The sequence below is a fragment of the Pseudorca crassidens genome, chromosome 12 (assembly GCF_039906515.1).
Source record: "Pseudorca crassidens isolate mPseCra1 chromosome 12, mPseCra1.hap1, whole genome shotgun sequence".
In the NCBI taxonomy this organism is placed as follows: Eukaryota; Metazoa; Chordata; class Mammalia; order Artiodactyla; family Delphinidae; genus Pseudorca; species Pseudorca crassidens.
In genome coordinates, this window is record NC_090307.1 from 18,141,142 (window position 1) to 18,159,813 (window position 18,672).

Here is an 18,672-nt window from a genome sequence, read left to right on the forward strand (position 1 = left end):
ACAGATACAATATTTAAAGGACTCGTATCTAGGAAATACAAGGAGCTTGTGAAGGTCAACAAGGCGTGAAACCTCAGAATAAAAATGGGTAAAGGAATAAACAATTTTACAAAAGGGAAAACCCAAAAAGATAAAATGCCCATGAAGAAAGGCTCAAACTCGTGAGTAATAGTGAAATGTAATTTAAAATGAGATTTCACTTTGCATCCATTCGTCTGGAAAAAGCAGAGGGCTGGATAACACTAAGCATTGGTGGGGTTACAAGGATACAGAAACTTTCCTGAACCACCTGCAGGTGTAGAGACCACAGCAGCTTGTTCTGGAACACAATCTGGCAATCCTTCAATAAAATATATGAAAACCCTATGATCCAGAAATCACATTGCTGGATATGTATCTCAAAGAAAGCATCACAGAGGTCTAAAAGGTATGTTTATCACAGTATTGCCTACAGTGGTAGGAAAATGAACGTTACATGGGTATCCACAAATAGGACAGTTGGCATGTAAACTGTAGTAGATGGAAATTCTGAAGTACTGTGTATCAGTTAGAAGCAATGGACAGCAACACAAATAGATCCTTAAATAGTAGAGAGTAGGGAGCGAAAAAACTTTAATGAGATCATGCATGATATCATCTTTATAAATTTAAAATTTGGGTGCCCAGGGGGACTTCCCTGGTGGTGCAGTGGTTGGGAGTCGGTCTGCCAGTGCAGGGGACACAGGTTCAAGCCCTGGTCCGGGACGGTCCCACATGCCGCAGAGCCACTAGGCCCGTGCGACAGAACTGCTGAGTCTGTGCTCTAGAGGCTGCGAGCCACAACTACTGAGGCCCACGCACATGGAGCCCACGCTTCACAGCAGGAAAGGCCACCGCAATGAGAAGCCCCGTGCACCGCAATGAAGAGCAGCCCCCCCACCCCCCGCTCGCCGCGGCGGAGAGGGCCCTGGCGCAGCAACAAAGACCCAATGTAGCCAAAAATAAAATAAACAAATAATTAAATAAATTTATATAAAATGTGGGCACCCAAAACAACACACATTTAATAACATACCAACAGAAGGATACACATCCTACATGTCAGAATGGTTGTCTACGGGTTGGTGGGCAAGGGGAGGGAGTGGAAACCGGATGTAAAAGACAGTGAATGGAAAAAAACCGGAGATACACGTTGAACAGCCCAATGATGATGACTGAATTGAAGAAATTAACTCAATCCTCTGCATTTGAGGTACAAAACAAACTTTAAGGACTCACCTAACATAGAGGACACCACTAAGGCTAAATGTCACCCTACCTTCCGATGGCAAAGGCACAAAACCAGCTCGCTACCTTTAGAGTCTGCGATGCTAAGCCTGTCACACAGATAGACCACCTCGCTTCCTCTGCCTCAAAACATTGCTTATATCCAAATGAAAACCAAAGGAAATTGTAAGATCTCACTCAGTCCTTGAACCAGTCCACGTTCCTGTTTCTTGCCTTTGGTGAAATGTCTTGGAGTGAGGGGCTACCTCCGAGGTTCAGTAACTCACTGAGTCCCACCCTAATCTCTGAGCTGAGACCTGCAGAGCCCACACTCTCTTAGCTGAGCTGCCTCCGAGGTGGAGTACCCAGGGTGGACACTGGGGCAGAGGCAGCCATGATAGCTGCTAGAAGCTGGGGTGATGCTCTCCCCACTTTACTGAAGAGACTGTGGGTAACATTTGCCAGTTATCACTTACTTATTATTCTGTGTTGGAATATGAACCTTAGTCCCAGGATCTGTGCTTTTTACCACTTCGCTATACTAAGAAGGCTCTGAACTTGAACCCAAGTGTAAATAAAGGTTGGTATTCCCCCCTATTAAAAAAAAAAAAAAAGAAAAGGCTATCTCAAAATTTAAGTTCCCACAGTGGTATTCAAACAAGGCAAAGCCCAGTCCCTTTGAGTTATCCAATTATCAAGATCTTTTAAAATTTAGCTACAGGTGGCAATAAGAAAAAACAAAGTGTACACTCTGGTCTTGCTGTTAAGTAGGGTTTGAAGTATTTTTAAAATAAAGATAGACACTTAAATGAATTTCTCACAATAATCTCTGAAAATTAACAATCTCTGAAAATTAACAAAATTTAAAATATAGACACTTAAATGAATTTCTCACAATAATCTCTGAAAATTAACAAGGCATGTGTGGAATCTAAAATATGACACAAATGAACTTATCTACAAAGCAGATACAGACTCACAAACATAGAGAATAGACTTGTGATTGCACAGAGGGAGGGTGGGGGGGGAGGGATAGATTGGGAATTTGGGATTAGCAAATGCAAACTATTATATATATGTACAACTGAATCACTTTGCTGTACACCAGAAACTAACACAACATTATAAATCAACTGTACTTCAATAAAAAAAATTTTTTTTTTTCTGGTCACACCGCGCGGCATGCAGGACCTTAGTTCCCCGACCAGGGATCGAACCCGCGCCCCCTCCAGTGGAAACAGGGAGTCTTAACCATTGGACCACCAGGGAAGTCCCTTAATAAAATACATTTTTTAAAAAAAGGAAATTAACAAGGCATTTACTACGTATTTATACTGTTCTGTTTGCCCGATTTGAAATAATAAAGGCATTTCAACACATTATTTTCACTTTTAAGCTGTCCTCCACCTCCATACTGTCACAAATTACTTATAAAGAAGTGTGTGTGTATATTTCAAAAACTCAATCAATTTCTCTCATATAACAGGCAATTCTTGACATCCTGCCCATAAAGCCCTAAACAATAAACGTCGGAAAGAGTCACAGCTTGCCTTTTTTGGCTCCTGGCAAATGCTAACGCAAAAGCAAGCTGTGGCTCTCACTGAACCCTAAATCAGCAGCATCAACAATTCCAGTGCTGTCTGTGATGCAACTGTAGCTGCCATAGTTTCAAATTGTAGGACCTGAGAAACTGACACAGCAAGTGAATCAAAACATAAAACGCAATTTTTGAATCCAAGGCAGGGTATTGCTAACTCCAAACATATAGTTTCAGAACGCTGGGACCCACTAGTAAGGGAGCAGGCATAGCAGGAATCCTCTTAGACCAAGTCTTAGGGCAAAGGGATGAGAGCGGGCAGGTGTACTAACAGACGTCTCAGTACCTTAGGCAAGGGCAAACTAAAGAGTACCAGGAGAGGCTATGTGTACCCCAAAAGCAAGCACAGCATTTCCCAAAAGCACTGTTAAGAACCACCCACCCATCAACATTAAGCATCTCACCCCGTTTAGATTGCCACTGCGGGCAAGGCGGTCCCGTCTCAAGACCAAAGCCAGTGTCACCAGTAGCAAATGTCACTCACTAGGCCAAGGAGTCCCAGAGACCCCTGGCAGGACCCACGCTCCAGGCACAGGAGCCTAGTCGTGGGCCTGAACCTGCAGGCGCCGCACAGACCAGAGCTTCCAGCAGCTGCGCTCTGACAGCTGGCACCGCCCCCAGTTGGAGCGGAGCTGTGACCCTTGAACCCCGGCCTCTGACCTTCACGTTAAGGGCACATTCCGCGCTGGGGTCCCCCCCGCCCCGGGGAAGCTCGAAAGCCCTTTACCTGTCACAGCTTCATCTTATGCCTCGATGTTTTCTGTCCCACCACCTGCAGGCGTCCTGGCAACGAGGACAAGGCGAGGACGTATCCAGAGAGGAGGTGGGGTGGGCAAATCCTCGTGGGAAAACTTTGGACAGTAACCCCAGCCCAGCCTCCGTCTCTCCAGAGAGGCTGCAAGCTGCCGTTGCCGCCGCCACCGCCACCGCCGCTGCAGTAAATCAGCTGACACCAGCCAACTGCCGTGACTTTCCCGGCAACTGTCGCAAAAATGAGGGGGAGGGAAACTCCCCTCATTTCCCTACAAGCCTGGCCTAGGCCGGCTCGAAAAGAGCGGCCTGCGTTACCATGGAGACCAAACGGAGGCTACCATGTCAGCTGTGGGCAGGGAGTGTATGGCAGCCATTTTTGTTATGGGAAGGCTTGTCTAGGCTTTCTTCTCGCCTCGGAGTCCCATGCTGGGAGGACCAAGATGGAGGGATGGATGAAATGGCAAGTCTAGGTGTTTGTGTCCTGTGACCAGGATGTTGCCCTGTGACCAGGATGTTGCAGATTTAGTCTTCTGCTCCCGAGACTCGGTCCAGACTCCTGGAAAGTGTTAGCTCTGGGACTTGGTTACTGTTTTCCTCTGACCCCGATCTTGGCTGTTGGCCCCGATGCACAGGGCCAGAGGAGGAACTCGGCTACTTAACTAGGGGAAGTCTGACCTTGTGCAACATTCCTGTACAGGGGAGAGAATGAATGTACACTCGTGTGGGCGGCAAAGAGTGGTAGACGTAAGTTCTGCATTCAGAGAGGCATGTATTCGGATCCCTGTTCCTCCACTGCACACTGTTAGTGTCATCTGGGGCATCTTGCTTTTTCTCTTCAATATCCCCACATACGAAATAGGCATAATAACCTCGTGGATGTCTAGAAGGTTAAACAAGCTCAATAGATGTTAATTACTTATTATGCTTGCTTATCTGCCTCCCAAATATTTGGTGAATGAGTGAATGAATGAATGGTAACCAAGGAAAAAACTCGTGCTATGCTGGTGACCAACAGTCAGTTGTGTTAAAAAGATAGACAATATATTCATTCCCTGGCTTTGTTTTTCCTTTCTAATCTCACTAATGGGTTTATAGGACAAGTAAGAATTCTATTGCAGTCCTCAGAAGTTACTGTGTGTATGAATCACCTGGGGAGCTTGTTGAAATGAAGTTTCTGATTCCGTAGGTCTGGAGTGGGGTCTGAGATTCTCCCATTCTAACAAGCTCCCAGGTAATGCCCATTCCTGCTGGTCCTTGGATCACACCTTGATTAGCAAAGTCCTCTTGGATGGGCCCTGAAGCAGCCAATTAAGGCATCAGAACAGAGAAACAACTCCTTCAGACTGGATCATTTCTTTGTTAATTTACCAAAAGAGAGCTAAGTGTTGGTTTGGTCAAAAACCAACAAAAGGAATGTTTTGTTATTCCTGCTCTATGCACAACGTAGAAATTGTGAGTTAAGTTTCATTCAAGGAACTTATGAGGACTATAGACCTGGAAATAGCCTCTCAGTAGCTCTGAGGGGACTGCTCCTAAGAGGTTGGGGAGTAGCGTTTATAAGAATGAAATTTTGGGGACTTCCCGGGCGGTCCAGTGGTTAGGACTCGGTGCTTTCACTGCAATAACCCAGGTTCAATCCCTGGTCAGGGAGCTAAGACCGCACAAGCCTAAGATCTCGCAAGCTATGCAGCGAGGGGGGCGGGGGACAGGGGGTGGAGGGGTGGCTGAGTGCACCTTGTCTGGGGAATACACGGGTCAAGCATACATCTTCCTAAAAGGTTATTGCTAATCACACACACACACACACACACACACACACACACACACAAAGGTATCTCAAGTTAATGATTTTAGTGCTTTTCTATGTATGGGAAGATGCAAGAATCTTCCTTAGAAATGCATCTTTATTATTTAGGGGCCATACATCCAAAGCACAGAATGCTCCATCCTATTTTTCTCCATTCTGAATTCCCCTCAGGGCAGTGGGTTATAGTAACCCTTAATATAAGTGGATGATGAGCAAGACTCTTCTTTTTTTTTTTTTTTTTTTTTTTTTTCCGGTACGCGGGCCTCTCACTGTTGTGGCCTCTCCCATTGCGGAGCACAGGCTCCGGACGCGCAGGCTCAGCGGCCGTGGCCCACGGGCCCAGCTGCTCCGCAGCATGTGGGATCTTCCCAGAGCGGGGCACAAACCCGTGTCCCCTGCATCGGCAGGCGGACTCTCAACCACTGCGCCACCAGGGAAGCCCCAAGACTCTTCTTTTTGTTTAGATATTCCCTCCTTTTGGTCATAAAGTTGACCATGTTTTGGGAGGCATTTTGTGACCAATTTGTCCCACAGCACTAGGAATGCTCATTCCTGGGTCAGGCAAGGATTTTGTTGAAAGGCTATTCAAATGCTATATCTGGATTAGGCCCTGTTAATAACCTAAAAATTCTCTGGATTATGTTTTTTACTAGTCTATTATGATCCAGGAATTGTTTCTCCCTTGTTGCTTTTTCCTATAACTAGAGTTGTACTATTATAGGTAATTTTGCATAGAGCTATATATGTGATCAATTGCCTCACGACAATTAGCCATCATTTGTTTTGTCAGAGATCTGGTTACACATAAAGTAATGGAACAACAAGGAACAACTATCTTATAAAATAGGATATAAGTAATATAGGTAGTAGCATTAATAAGGTCATAGTATAGCAGCAAGAGACACAAAACGTCTGAAAACAACAAAGAGAAAAAATTAAAACACTGATTAGTATAACTAGTTGTAATCAGGATCGCAATAAGCCAACAAATCCAGAGGGGAGCCAGGTAGAGAAGCCAAATTCTGGAAAGATCAGGTAGAGAGAAAAGGATAAATGTCTTATCTTCATTTCCAAAGGTATAATTTATCAACTTGCTGCTCATCATAGTTGGCATAAGAGGAAAGTTTTACTCTTATCTGGAAAAAAAATAGTAAGAGCCAGTAATATTTAAGAGAAAAAGTCGTAAAATTGTAAATTTTACTCATCAGTTCATTCAGTCACATGTAATTAATTCTTGTTGATTTAGGTCTTTTGTTAGTAGTTTCACAAGCCATCAGGTTTTCCATTACAGTTTTGTTATTTCTTACTCAGTTTAGTGGTATAATCTAAAAATTATCAGAAACCTATATGTGTCAAAAAGTCCTTTTTATGAATCTTCCTGAAGATCTTCAGTCTTGTAAATCATCAGAGTAAAACAACAACTGTCTATAAATGACAGAAGAGTGAAAATGGCATGGTTAAAGATCTAATTACAATACAATTGACAGGGAAATTTGGTTATTTCTGTGAGACACAATACATTAAGATAATAACTAGATTTATGATTGATAACATACCAGGACATATCCAAATTTTAGTAATTTCATATAATAACACTTATCCACACAATATAAACTAAGTAGATTTATCATCACTATTTGACAATGTGTCCTATATAATTTAACATACCAAATATGCCCTAATTATGTAGTATCTCCCTTTGAGATGTTTCAGGAGCCCTCTGAAGCATCCCAAAGTGAGCTAGAGATCAAAAGAAATTCATTTAGAATTTGATTTGGGGAAGCTTGTCAAGTAGAATCATAGTTCACTGTGAAACAATACTTATTCAGTTAACCAAAGTGACAATAAAAGATTTTAAAGGCAAAATACAGAAAGTTAACATCACTTAAAAGGCAAAGAAACTTTTTTCAATATGTTATCAAAAAGCAGATCAATATTTTAAGAAATTTTTTTCTTTTTAACAAAGAGAGAAAATCAAATTCTAGTTTTGCACCACCTTACCTTTATTATTAAAATTTATTTACATACTTAAATTTATTCTACTCTTAGCCAGTCCTGACCACATAGAATTACTTTCTAAAGATTCCTTCTTTCTCACAAACCTTTTACAATGTTTTATGTCTTTATTTGTCCGTCCCTTTTCCCCCCATTTAGAAATAACCAGATTTAAGACAAAATCACTTTCTTTTCCCTTAACAAAATGCATTTCTATTCTTTATATCTTTTTTCCTTGCATCTGAAGATGTTTTCCTTATTAATTTAATTAATTAGACATTAGAGTTCTTAACCTTTAAAAACTTTAATTTGTAGCGAAAATTAAGAAATAAGTGATTATGAATTGTCTTTTACATTCGCATTCTATAGATTGGCAAACTTACAATTACTCTTTGTGATTTCTAAAAAAAAATTTTTATAGAAAATTTCTCAGTGCAGCACCAAACATACTTATTAATAGCCCTGGGACTTCCCTAGTGGTCCAGTGGTTAAGACTCCACCCTCCCAATGCAGGGGGCATGGGTTCAATCCTTGGTCAGGGAACTAAGGGCCCGCATGCTGCGCAGTGCGGCCATAAAACAAACAAACAAAAACAGTCCTGAATATCTTTAGTTTCTCTGTAAAAGGAAGCCTATGTTCAGTAATTAATGTTTCAGTATCTTATTTTACTTGGTAATCATCTATATATTTAATAAACTTCTATCATTTAACTGAACTTAGCTAAACTTTAAGGTTTCAAGTTACCAAAAATCTGGAGAAGGTATTTTTAAGTAGACATACTGTTGACTGAAGAAAAAACAACCTAAAAGTTGCAAGTTATATTTTATTTGGGGACCTTGTTGAGGACTCTAGCCCAGGGGAAACCTCTCAAATAGCTCTGAGAAACTGCTCCAAAGAAGTAAGAAAAGAGCCAGGATATATAAGAGTCTTTTGCTAGAGGGAAAAAAAAAAAACACACATAGTCAAACATCAAAAAATTACAGCTAATCACAAAAATAGGCACCTCAGGTTAATGATTTTAGTGCTTTTCTATCTATGGGAAGATGCAAGAATCTGGGCTCATTGAAATTATTCCTTAGATATGCATCTTAACTATCTAGTGCCAGTATCCAAAGCAAATAATGCTCCTTGTCTTTCTCTATCCTGGATTCCCCTCAGGGTGCACCATTTGGGGGGGAGGGGTTCGAGGGGCTACAGTGGCTGATGACTTGAACCTTGTTTACTGGAATGGCAAGCCACATTCTTTATTTACTGGAATGGCAGGCAACATTCCCTGTACACAATGCCATAAAACAAAATTACTTTTAAAGAGTTCACCTAAAAGCTCTTACCCCATTTATATCTATTTAATTTACTTGTTCCCAACAATTATGTTTAGCTTATGCATGAAAATTTCATGAGATATTAGACCAAGTCAGCCCTTATCCCAAGCTATTCTCCTTGCAATAAATTTCATAACAGAGATAATATTTGAAAACTTTTAGTAAACCTAGGTTCATTACAAGTAAGACATGTCTGTATTAATTAAACCAATAAGCTTAATCTTTAATACTGAATATTAATTTAATATTGAATATCTCCCAGATCACATAAAGTTGAAATTCATTTAGGTTAGCTGGTATAACATTTAGAAATATTTAATTTATAAACATCTACTTTTAAGTAAATTAAATAGAGCTCTTTAACAAATTGATTTGGTAATACCATCTGGAGGTAGAGACAGATAAACAGCTGTAACCAGAGATCTCACAGCTTCATTTTAAAACTTAGTCAAGAAACATGTATTACAATATAAAACTTACAGTTTATAAATAACAGTGGAATAAGTTAAGTTTATCAGCTCAAATGGCTAAGGCTTTTTGCTACTTGCAGAAAAGACTTTTTTTATTTTTGGCCGTTCTGTGCAGCTTATGGGATCTTAGTTCCCTGACAAGGGATTGAACCTGCACCCTCAGCAGTGAAAGCGCAGAGTTCCAACCACTGGACCACGAGGGAATTCCCAGAAAAGACTTTTAAGATTTGCATTCATCCTTGGCAAAACCTTAAGGAAGCTTTGAATTAGATTTTGGGTGAGGGAGCCTTTCCAGCAGTTTGAATTTTATTTTTTAATCTTTTTAATTTTTTTTGGCTGCGTTGGGTCTTCGTTGCTGCGCTCTGGCTTTCTCTAGTTGCGGCAACTCTTTGTTGCAGAGCACGGGCTCTAGGTTGTGCGGGCTTTAGTAGTTGTGGCTCGCAAGCTCTAGAGCGCAGGCTCAGTAGTTGTGGTGCACGGGCTTAGTTGCTCCGCGGCATGTGGGATCTTCCAGACCAGGGATTGAACCCATGTCCCCTGCATTGACTGGCAGATTCTTAACCACTGTGCCACCAGGGAAGTCCCATCTATCAACTCTTATACCTTTAACCCTAGTCTCCATTAGGACTCCATGACTCCTTGGTCTTACAAGGAGTCCCAGAAATTTTCCTTTTTTAACCCCCAGCCATTTTATCTATTTTTGTATAAAAGGTTTTTGGGGTCCACAGTGAGGGGTCAAGCTAAGGGAACCAGGCTTTTTGTCTATCTTTAACTTGATTAATTGGCTTAACTGTTGCCCCCAAGCAATTTCTGGTTGGTTATCTCAGTGTAATTTTTTTCTGGGTTGTTAGTTGGAGGTTGGCAACCTGTCACCCCTCTTTTTTCTGTTTTCAAAGCTTTGTTCCCTATGTCAGGTTTGGATAAAATTACTATTGAAAGCTGTGTAATGGGTCATTGTGCTGTTTGTGAGCTTAATACCTCTAGGTGTGAACCTAGAATTGTTTCAGCTCTTTTACATGTCTTGGTTTCTCCCTCCTGTAGTAGAAAACTGCCATGGGTGCTCAGAGCACTGGATGGCCAGACCTATGTGTGCATCCCCAGACAACCAAGTTTCTTTAAATTAATAAATGGGTTTCACTATGGGACAGCTGCACTATATGAAGACTTGCTTCTACCACTCCCGCAAGTTTCCCAGTTGCCTGAGAAAGATGTAAACTGGCCAGGAGGAGTTCTGTCCCTTATCTTCAGAACTGAAAGCTCTCATATGGTATCTTCACTTTTATTCCAACAAATTCTGTTAAAGTAACCAATTCAAGGAAAAGAATAGACCAGTCTCCTACCTAATCACCCAATCCAAACCTCCCCAGTGTCTTTCAACTGAGCAATCCCCTCAGTGTCTTTCAACTGAGCAAAATCTTCCCAGTGTCTTTCAACTTAGAATTCAAGGTACCTCCTTCCTGAACTATCTTAAGTTCAGGGAAACTATTAGCTCATAATGTGGAGTTTATACACCACAGAAGAAGAATCAGGATCATCAACCAAGACAGGAAATCCAAGACCAGGAGAAACTCACCGAATCATGTGGACTCACCTAAGAGGTGAACAGGCACAAGGGGCCCTTGCTGGTAGCAAGGCTTCAGACCCTTGTAGAGTTTAGGCAAAGGAGAGAAGTCAGCTCTAGGACCCTTTGTGGTCACCAAAACTGTCAACTGGAAGAAAAAAGCACAACGTAAAAGTTGTGAGTTAAGTTTTATTCATGGACAGGACTGAGGACTGTAGTCCAGGAAACAACCTCTGTGTAACTCTGAGGGGACTGCTCCAAAGAAGTAGGGAAGAAGTGCATATATGTATGTGTGTGTGTATATATATATATACATATCTATATATAAATTTTTTGGCTGGGAATACATGTAGTTAAACATACATCTTGGTAAAAAGATTACTGCTAAACACACACACACATGCACACACAGGCACACACACCCCCGATAATCTCAAGTTAATGATTTTAGTGCTTTTCTAAGTATGGGAAGATGCAAGAGTCTGGGTGTCAGTGAAATTCTTCCTTAGGTATGCATGTTAACTACCTAGGGGCCCGTATATCCAAAACGGAATACTTTATCCTATTTTTCTCCATTCTGAATTCCCCTCAATGTGCACCGTTTGTGGGCAGCTACAGTGGGTTGCAACTTAACCCTTTGTATAACTGGATGATTAGAGAGACTCTTTGTTCTTTTTGTTTACTGCTGCTAATGGCAAACTTCCCCCTCCCTTCTCCTCATCTTAGACATCCTCCTTCCAGCAACACATTACAGACCCATCAGTGTCCTAGATGGCATACCTCCCTTTCCTTCACTAGGCCATTTAGCATCCTCTAGGTCTCAGGTGTTGTTTCTTATATGCTGTTGCTGTCAATTTGTAGAGACCAGCTCTGCTGTCACCATAATGAGAAAAACTAAATCATAATATTGACCAAGGGAGTGTTGTCAATGGAACACTTGAAAATCAATAATTCTGAAATTGTCTTATACTGAAAATTGGAATTCTGTGATTTTCTTTTACTTTTGACTAACTGCCTGGCAATCACATCAGGGAAGAGGGAAATGCTGTTAACTAGAAGAAATTAATTCCTCTGCCAGCTGGGTCCAGTATACTTACTCTATCTGTTGTGATGATGAATACATTTAAGCTGTTTAATTCATAATCCCCTTTACACTTTATAAGGACTTTTTGGAAATATAGGAAGCACAGAGTGCTTACCAAAGGATAATCTTAGGCTACATTAAAGCTTGTTTGGTTTATAAAGTAAATCTATCAGTTCTCTTTCCTAGATAAAGTTGACTCTTTTATTCAAAAAATATTAATTGAACACATTATGTTTCAAATACCTTCCTAGGAATACAAAGGTTAATTGGAACATTAATGAGAAGCTTTCAGACTATTAACATTCTGGCCCCTCTCCACCAAGTTTGCAAAATTTATTGCCAAAGTCTATATATGTGTGTATCTCCTAAGCCACAGGACTAAAATAAATTTTCAAATATTAATGAGTTCAGAAAAATTCACACATTTTTATACACACATATATATGTTTTACACATTTAATCTTCCTGTAAATTAAGATTTTTGCCTTCAGCATGCTAATCGTTTCAATATTATACTCTAACCTAACCATAACCCTGGAGGAATTACACAAAATCTTAAAACATTTAAATAATCAAAAATTTTGATTTAACATAATATTTATTGAACCCTAACTGAAAAGCAAGATGAGAAAGCAAGAATTTGGCAGGTTTAATTTCTACAGAGGAAGGCAGGCTCTGCTTCCCATAAAATAGGGAATTCCCTAAACATCAGAAGGTGTTTGGATGCTGGGCAGCTAAAGTGAATGACAGATGTCCACCAAGGTTTCAATATATGGCTGTAATATAGTGCTGCCAATACACAACATAAGAAGTAGCAGAGAGGGACTTCCCTGGTGGTCCAGTGGTTAAGAATCCACCTTCCAGTGCAGGGGATGCTAGTTCAATCCCTGGTCAGGGAACTAAGATCCCACATGCCACAGGGCAACTAAGCCCACACACCGCAATGAAGAATCCCAAGTGCTGCAGCTAAGACCCAATGCAGCCAAAAATAAATAAACTAATTAATTAATTTTTTAAAAAGGGAGACCAGTAGCAAAAGAGTATGTATTTTTTAAAAAAAATAATAAGAAGCAGAAATAGTGGAGAAAGGTAAATTGCTTCTAGGTTGTGGTGAGGAGGGATAATCACATTTGATTTTATGGAAGTCTAGAAAAATGGGTAGGATTTAGAATAGGAAAACTGGGAAAGGAAAACACCTTTGTTGCTAGTATTGAAATGTAAAACATGAGTATATACAATAAAGAGAAAGTTAAATTTAGGGGAAGTACAGAGGACATAAAGTAGATGTACACAACGAGAAAATGTGATATTAGGACTCAGCTATTTCTGCCCCATGAAGGACTCCTTCAACAGGCAGTCTTTGCCCTGGAGCTCTCTCTTAGGTTGATATAGTCTTTATCAGAGTGGGCCTAGACCCAGTAATAAAAAATAACCTGGAAAGAAATAGAATAAGTTAGATGACAAGAAGCCTTCATTGCCCTTATAAGCTTTCTGGACTTTATTCTAAAGGCAATGAAAAGCCATTGAAAAATTTTGACCAATACATAGAATGGGGCTTTTCCTAAATATATTGTAACCCGTACACTAACACTAACATGTAACCTAACACGTACGCTAACTCTAAACTGTTGTCGTACCCTAATCTGTACCCTAAACCATACCCGTTCCCTAAGCCTAAGCCTAACATTAACCCTAACCCTAACCTTTACCCGAAGATTTACCCTCACCCATACCCTACTGCTAATCCGTACACTAACACTAACCCGTACCCTAACACGTACCCTAACACTAAACCGTTGTCATACTGTAACCTGTACCCTAAACCGTCCCCGTTCCCTAACCCTAACCCTTACCCGAAGCCTTACCCTACCCCGTACCCTAATCCTAACCCGTACACTAACACTAACCCGTACCCTAACACGTATGCTAACCCTAAACCATTGTCGTACCCTAACCTGTACCTTAAACCGTACCGTTCCCTAACCCTGACCCTATCCCTAACCCTAACCCTTACCCAAAGCCTTACCCTAACCCGTACCCTAAACCTAACTCGTACACTAACTCTAACCCATACCCTAACACGTACGCTAACCCTAAACCGTTGTCGTACCCTAACCTGTACCCTAAACCATACCCGTTCCCTAACCCTAACCCTAACTCTAACTCTAACCCTAACCCTTACCCGAAGCCTTACCCTAACCCGTACCCTAATCCTAACCCGTACACTAACACTAACCCATACCCTAACACGTATGCTAACCCTAAATTGTTGTCATACTCTAACCTGTACCCTAAACTGTACCCATTCCCTAACCCTAACCCTAACCCTTACCTGAAGCCTTACCCTAACACATATGCTAATCCTAACCCGTACACTAACATTAACCCGTACCCTAACACGTAGGCTAACCCTAAACCATTGTCATACCCTAACCTGTACCCTAAACCGTACCCGTTCCCTAAACCTAACCGTAACCCTAACCCTAACGCTAACCCTTACCCTAACCCGTACCCTAATCCTAACCTGTACCCTAACACTAACCCGTATCCTAACACGTTCCCTAACCCTAACCCTAACCGTTGTCGTACCCTAACCTGTACCCTAAACCGTACCCGTTCCCTAACCCTGACCCTAACCTTGGTGTATCCAGGCAGTTGGGTCCATAGGCAGCCTCAGCCAAATGTCCTGCTTGCTGAAGTGGTCACATGACGCAGGGAGGGCTCGACCCGCAGAGAGTAAGCAGACAGAGAGAGTGATTTTAGAGAGCTGCACTCCAAAGCCCCACTCCCAACCGAAACCCAGAAATTTGGTACAATTTCTGATGTAGGCAGAGGAGTAGAGAATGTTGTTTTTGTTCTAGTTGGATGTGGTGAGAGAGCGGGAATTAAGAGTCAAAATGAAATTGAGTTATACAACACAAAGTAATATTTTTTGTACACCTGATTTTTGTGGACTGAGATTCATACTCATTATGCTTCCTAATCATTCATTCATTTGACCAATACTTATTTTGTATCTACTATGTGCAAAGGACTATGGGAGAGATAAAGCCACGTATGATATATCTTTAACGTATGTATTTGTAAAATCAGTTAAAGTGAACCATGGCAGCTACAAGTCATGACAGATAGACTTTCTCTACTGAGTGGCAGAACTTGGTAAGAACAAGTGAGTTGGAAGCAAATTATATTATTGATGAGTTAAGAGGAAAGTCAGGAGTCACTTCTGTGAAGTGAAGAAGTTCATGCATTTCCTTCCTGTGTTTTTCTAGGTCTGACTAGTAGAACACCTTCCCTCATAAAGCATTATATACTCATTCCAGCTGAAAATTTTCTCTACTTTTTCGGAACTACTATGATATATTATCTATATTTCTGCTATGGCACTTACTACCTTTTTAGCTTTTGTAGAAATGTCTTGTCTCCCTTGTGATGTCCCTGGAGGAGTGGTGTTTCAAAGCATTCTCACACACCATTGGAAAGCAATTATACTCCAATAAATATGTTTAAAAAAAAAAAGCATCATCACAGTACCTTGTACATAGTAAGTGAATGGTAAATGTTATATAATAGTAGACAAGTCATCATTGAATAATGTTTCACAAAATATGGACCCCTTGCATCAGCTACCCTGGGTGCTTTTTAAAATTTAGATTCCTGGGCCATGCTCCAGCTCTACTGAATCAGAATCTCTGGCTGTGAAACTGGGAACCCACATGTTAATGAATTCACTGCAGTTTGAGAACTATGAATTTCAGGGTATGACAGTCATAATAAGGAGTGGGATGGCAAACAGATTTTATCTTGAGGGCTGACTCTGGTAATGGGGGCCAAACGCAATTCTGAGGCAGAGACTCTGGGAAACCGTAGCCTCTAATAGTGGTGTATGCCATGGCCAAGTCAGGGAAGGGGTAGGAGGAGTTTATGTGCAGCATATTTGACATTTCTGAATATGTTAATCTCGGGAATGGAGAGAGAAGGATAATCACAAGTCACTCTTGCAGAGGTTTTAGGGTTTGTAATTTGGGTTTTTTGTTTTTTTTTTTCATGGTAATTCCAGATTTTCAGGGTGGCATATACAAATTTAGAAGAAAAACAGTAACATCTTTTGGGAAAATTCCATCCACTAAAATCTTCTTTTACTTAATGAAATTAAGCATTAGTTAAATGACACAGGGAGACCGATTAACTGTGAATATTATTTTTGTTTTAGTTATTACTAATAGGGCAAGGAAGAAACTTGGACCTTTGTAGAATTCTCATGTAGGATTTTTTTCTAGATGTGCCCTTTTTCTTTTTTTATTATTACATATACTATTTATAATTAGTGAAGAAATTTAGAAAATATTGATGAGAAAAAAATCACCCCTAAGAGCATCACCTTGTAATAACATCTGCTAAATGTTTCCATTTACATATATAAAGTCTGTTTCTGTATAATGTTGAGCATAACCTTGACAGGGCTAAGCAGTGCATAATTGTATAATACTTACATACTTCTTCGAAAGTCAGTCTTGTCATCAGTAGAATAGGGACAACAACTGTCACCTGGCCTGCATCTCCGGATTGTGTTAGGATCTCTTACAGCAGTGTGTTTCTCCAAGGACAGCCTCAGTAGGCTAGGAGTTCTACTAACAGGCAGGAGTGATTCTTACTCCCAGCCTTCATATTTGGAGACAAAACCTTTAAGGAGGTAATAAGGTTAAATGAGGTCATGAGGGTGGGCCCCAATCCAATAGACCTGGTGTCCTTATAAGAAGAGGGACATCAGGAGTGTACATGCTTGTGTGTGTGCATGAGGACACAGTGAGAAGGTGGTTATCTACAAGCCAAGAAGAGAGGCCTTAGGAGAAACCAACCCTGCTGACACCTTGATATTGGATTTCCAGTCTTCAGAGCTTCAAAACAAATTTCTGTTAAAGTCACCCCATCTGTGGCATTTTGTTATGGCAGCCCTAACACACCACTATTTATAAATATCTTTTATTGAGCACCTTATATTCTAGTTCTTTATGTACCTCATCTACTATTACTTTTAACCTTCACAATCCTAGAAAGTAGGTATTATTAATCCAATTCTCATGGACAAGAAAGTGAAGTTCAGAGAGGTTAGTGGCTTGTCCATGGCCACAAAATAATAAGTAGCAGAGATTTATTATTGAACATTTTGTCTCTTTGAGTCTAAAGCCATTACACTGTTCTGGTATCACATGAGAAAGGAACAGAGTTACTAAGGCTCTGGCTGTGTTCAGTTAGGAATAATTATGTTTCTGCAGCACACTTAGGCTTCTCTTTTCACATTTCTTGGGCTTCAATTACCACCCAAACTGATGACTCTCAACTCTGCAGCTTTAGCCTACTCCTTTCTTTACTTTCAGACTCATCCTTCCCACTACCTAACATACACCTCACCTGGATGTCCTTCTGGCATCTCATATCAGTAAAAAGAGCCAGAAGACTGAAATATTTGCATTATCCTAGACTCCTTCCTTTGTCATCTCACCAAATTGGTCTGACTGCTCACTCAACCCTGTGGTTTTTATCTTCTAATTGTTTCTCAAGTATATCATTTGACTGCAGCTGCTCCTGTACGTCATTTCCTGGAGTACCACAGTGAACTCCTAAAGTGGAGTTCCACTGCTTTTCGTCCTCACTGCTACCTCCCGCGCTTTTTTTTTTTTTTTTTTCTTTGCGGTACGCAGGCCTCTCACTGTTGTGGCCTCTCCCGTCGCGGAGCACAGGCTCCGGACGCGCAGGCTCAGTAGCCATGGCTCACAGGCCTAGGCGCTCCGCGGCATGTGGGATCTTCCTGGACCGGGGCACAAACCCGTGTCCCCTGCATCGGCAGGCGGACTCTCAACCACTGCGCCACCAGGGAAGCCCTCCCGTGCTTTTTCTAAAGACACTTGTAACCACAAAATTGTCCTGCAGTGACCACTCCATTGTCTTCATGTTAAAATACAAATTCCTTCCTAGTTATTATCTGACCTTCACCTTCCTCTTCAATTTCATCACCCCAGCTAAAAGCAAAGGTAAATTACTTGATTTGTCTCCTAGCCTAATATTTAAATGAACACTATGGTGTTAGACCGCCTTAACTTGAACACCGGCTTGACTTTGCAGTAGGTGTGTGAACTTTGGAAAATTAGGGCTGTTGTGAGGATTAAATGAGCTAATACACATAAAGAGCTTGGATGTTGCCTGGCACATAATTTGTTAACTATTATTATTATTATCATCATCATCATCCCCATCCCTCTCAACCCATGCATTGCATTTGCATTGCTGCTTTCTCGGTCTGGAGTACCCTATCATCTCTTACCATCTGGCTATGCCCTTCTTTTTTCCTTATCAAGATTCGATTCAGGGGTCACATCGCCTAGCAAATTTATCCTATCTCATTTGTTTCCACCGTTTCCTTTGCAAACTTCTTTGTTACTGTAACTATTGTTTGCGTCTATCACCAGACTGTGAGTTCCTAAAGGAGAGACGGTGTTTTCATGTTTTTAGGCACAAGTGAAAGGTGAATAACATTAGTACTTGCCGCATGACTATCCAGAGAGCGCCCAAGTGTAATGAGATCCCTAAATAAATGTTCCTAAAGTCTACTTTGTCTAGTGTGGCGACTTGTCCCGAATATGAGACAGGACTATACTCAAAGTATTTCCAGGAGGGAACTTAATACCTTAGGCAACAGCCAAGAACCCCGGAGAAAAAACGATTCTTTTCTCACTTTCCCACAGGGAAACTCCTCGTGAAACACCCTGGTCTCCGAACCGCGGAGGAATACACGCACTTAAGTGCAATCTGCGCCTGCGCCTGTGCCTGTGACCGCTCC

At 41.1% G+C, this 18,672-nt stretch overlaps 1 protein-coding gene and 1 long non-coding RNA gene across 8 annotated transcripts in view; both read right to left on the bottom strand.

Moving 5' to 3' along the window:
* Positions 1-3,913, bottom strand: part of WDR7 (WD repeat domain 7) — a 388,004-nt gene extending 384,091 nt beyond the window's left edge. For 4 of the 7 annotated variants that reach the window (XM_067698977.1, XM_067698978.1, XM_067698973.1 and 1 more), the window contains exon 1: positions 3,570-3,912. The gene's annotated coding sequence lies outside the window, so the exon portion shown is untranslated. Of the gene's footprint in view, positions 1-3,246; positions 3,415-3,569 lie in introns of those variants that run through there. The other 3 variants (XM_067698974.1, XM_067698976.1, XM_067698975.1) reach the window with 3 other exon arrangements.
* A 5,576-nt stretch (positions 3,914-9,489) lies between these two features.
* Positions 9,490-18,623, bottom strand: LOC137203263 (uncharacterized). Its single transcript, XR_010933015.1, has 4 exons — positions 18,520-18,623; positions 16,328-16,517; positions 10,781-10,898; positions 9,490-9,726 (listed from the first exon to the last, which is right to left on the bottom strand). It is a non-coding gene; the product is annotated as an uncharacterized lncRNA (long non-coding RNA).
* Positions 18,624-18,672: the final 49 nt, after the last annotated feature.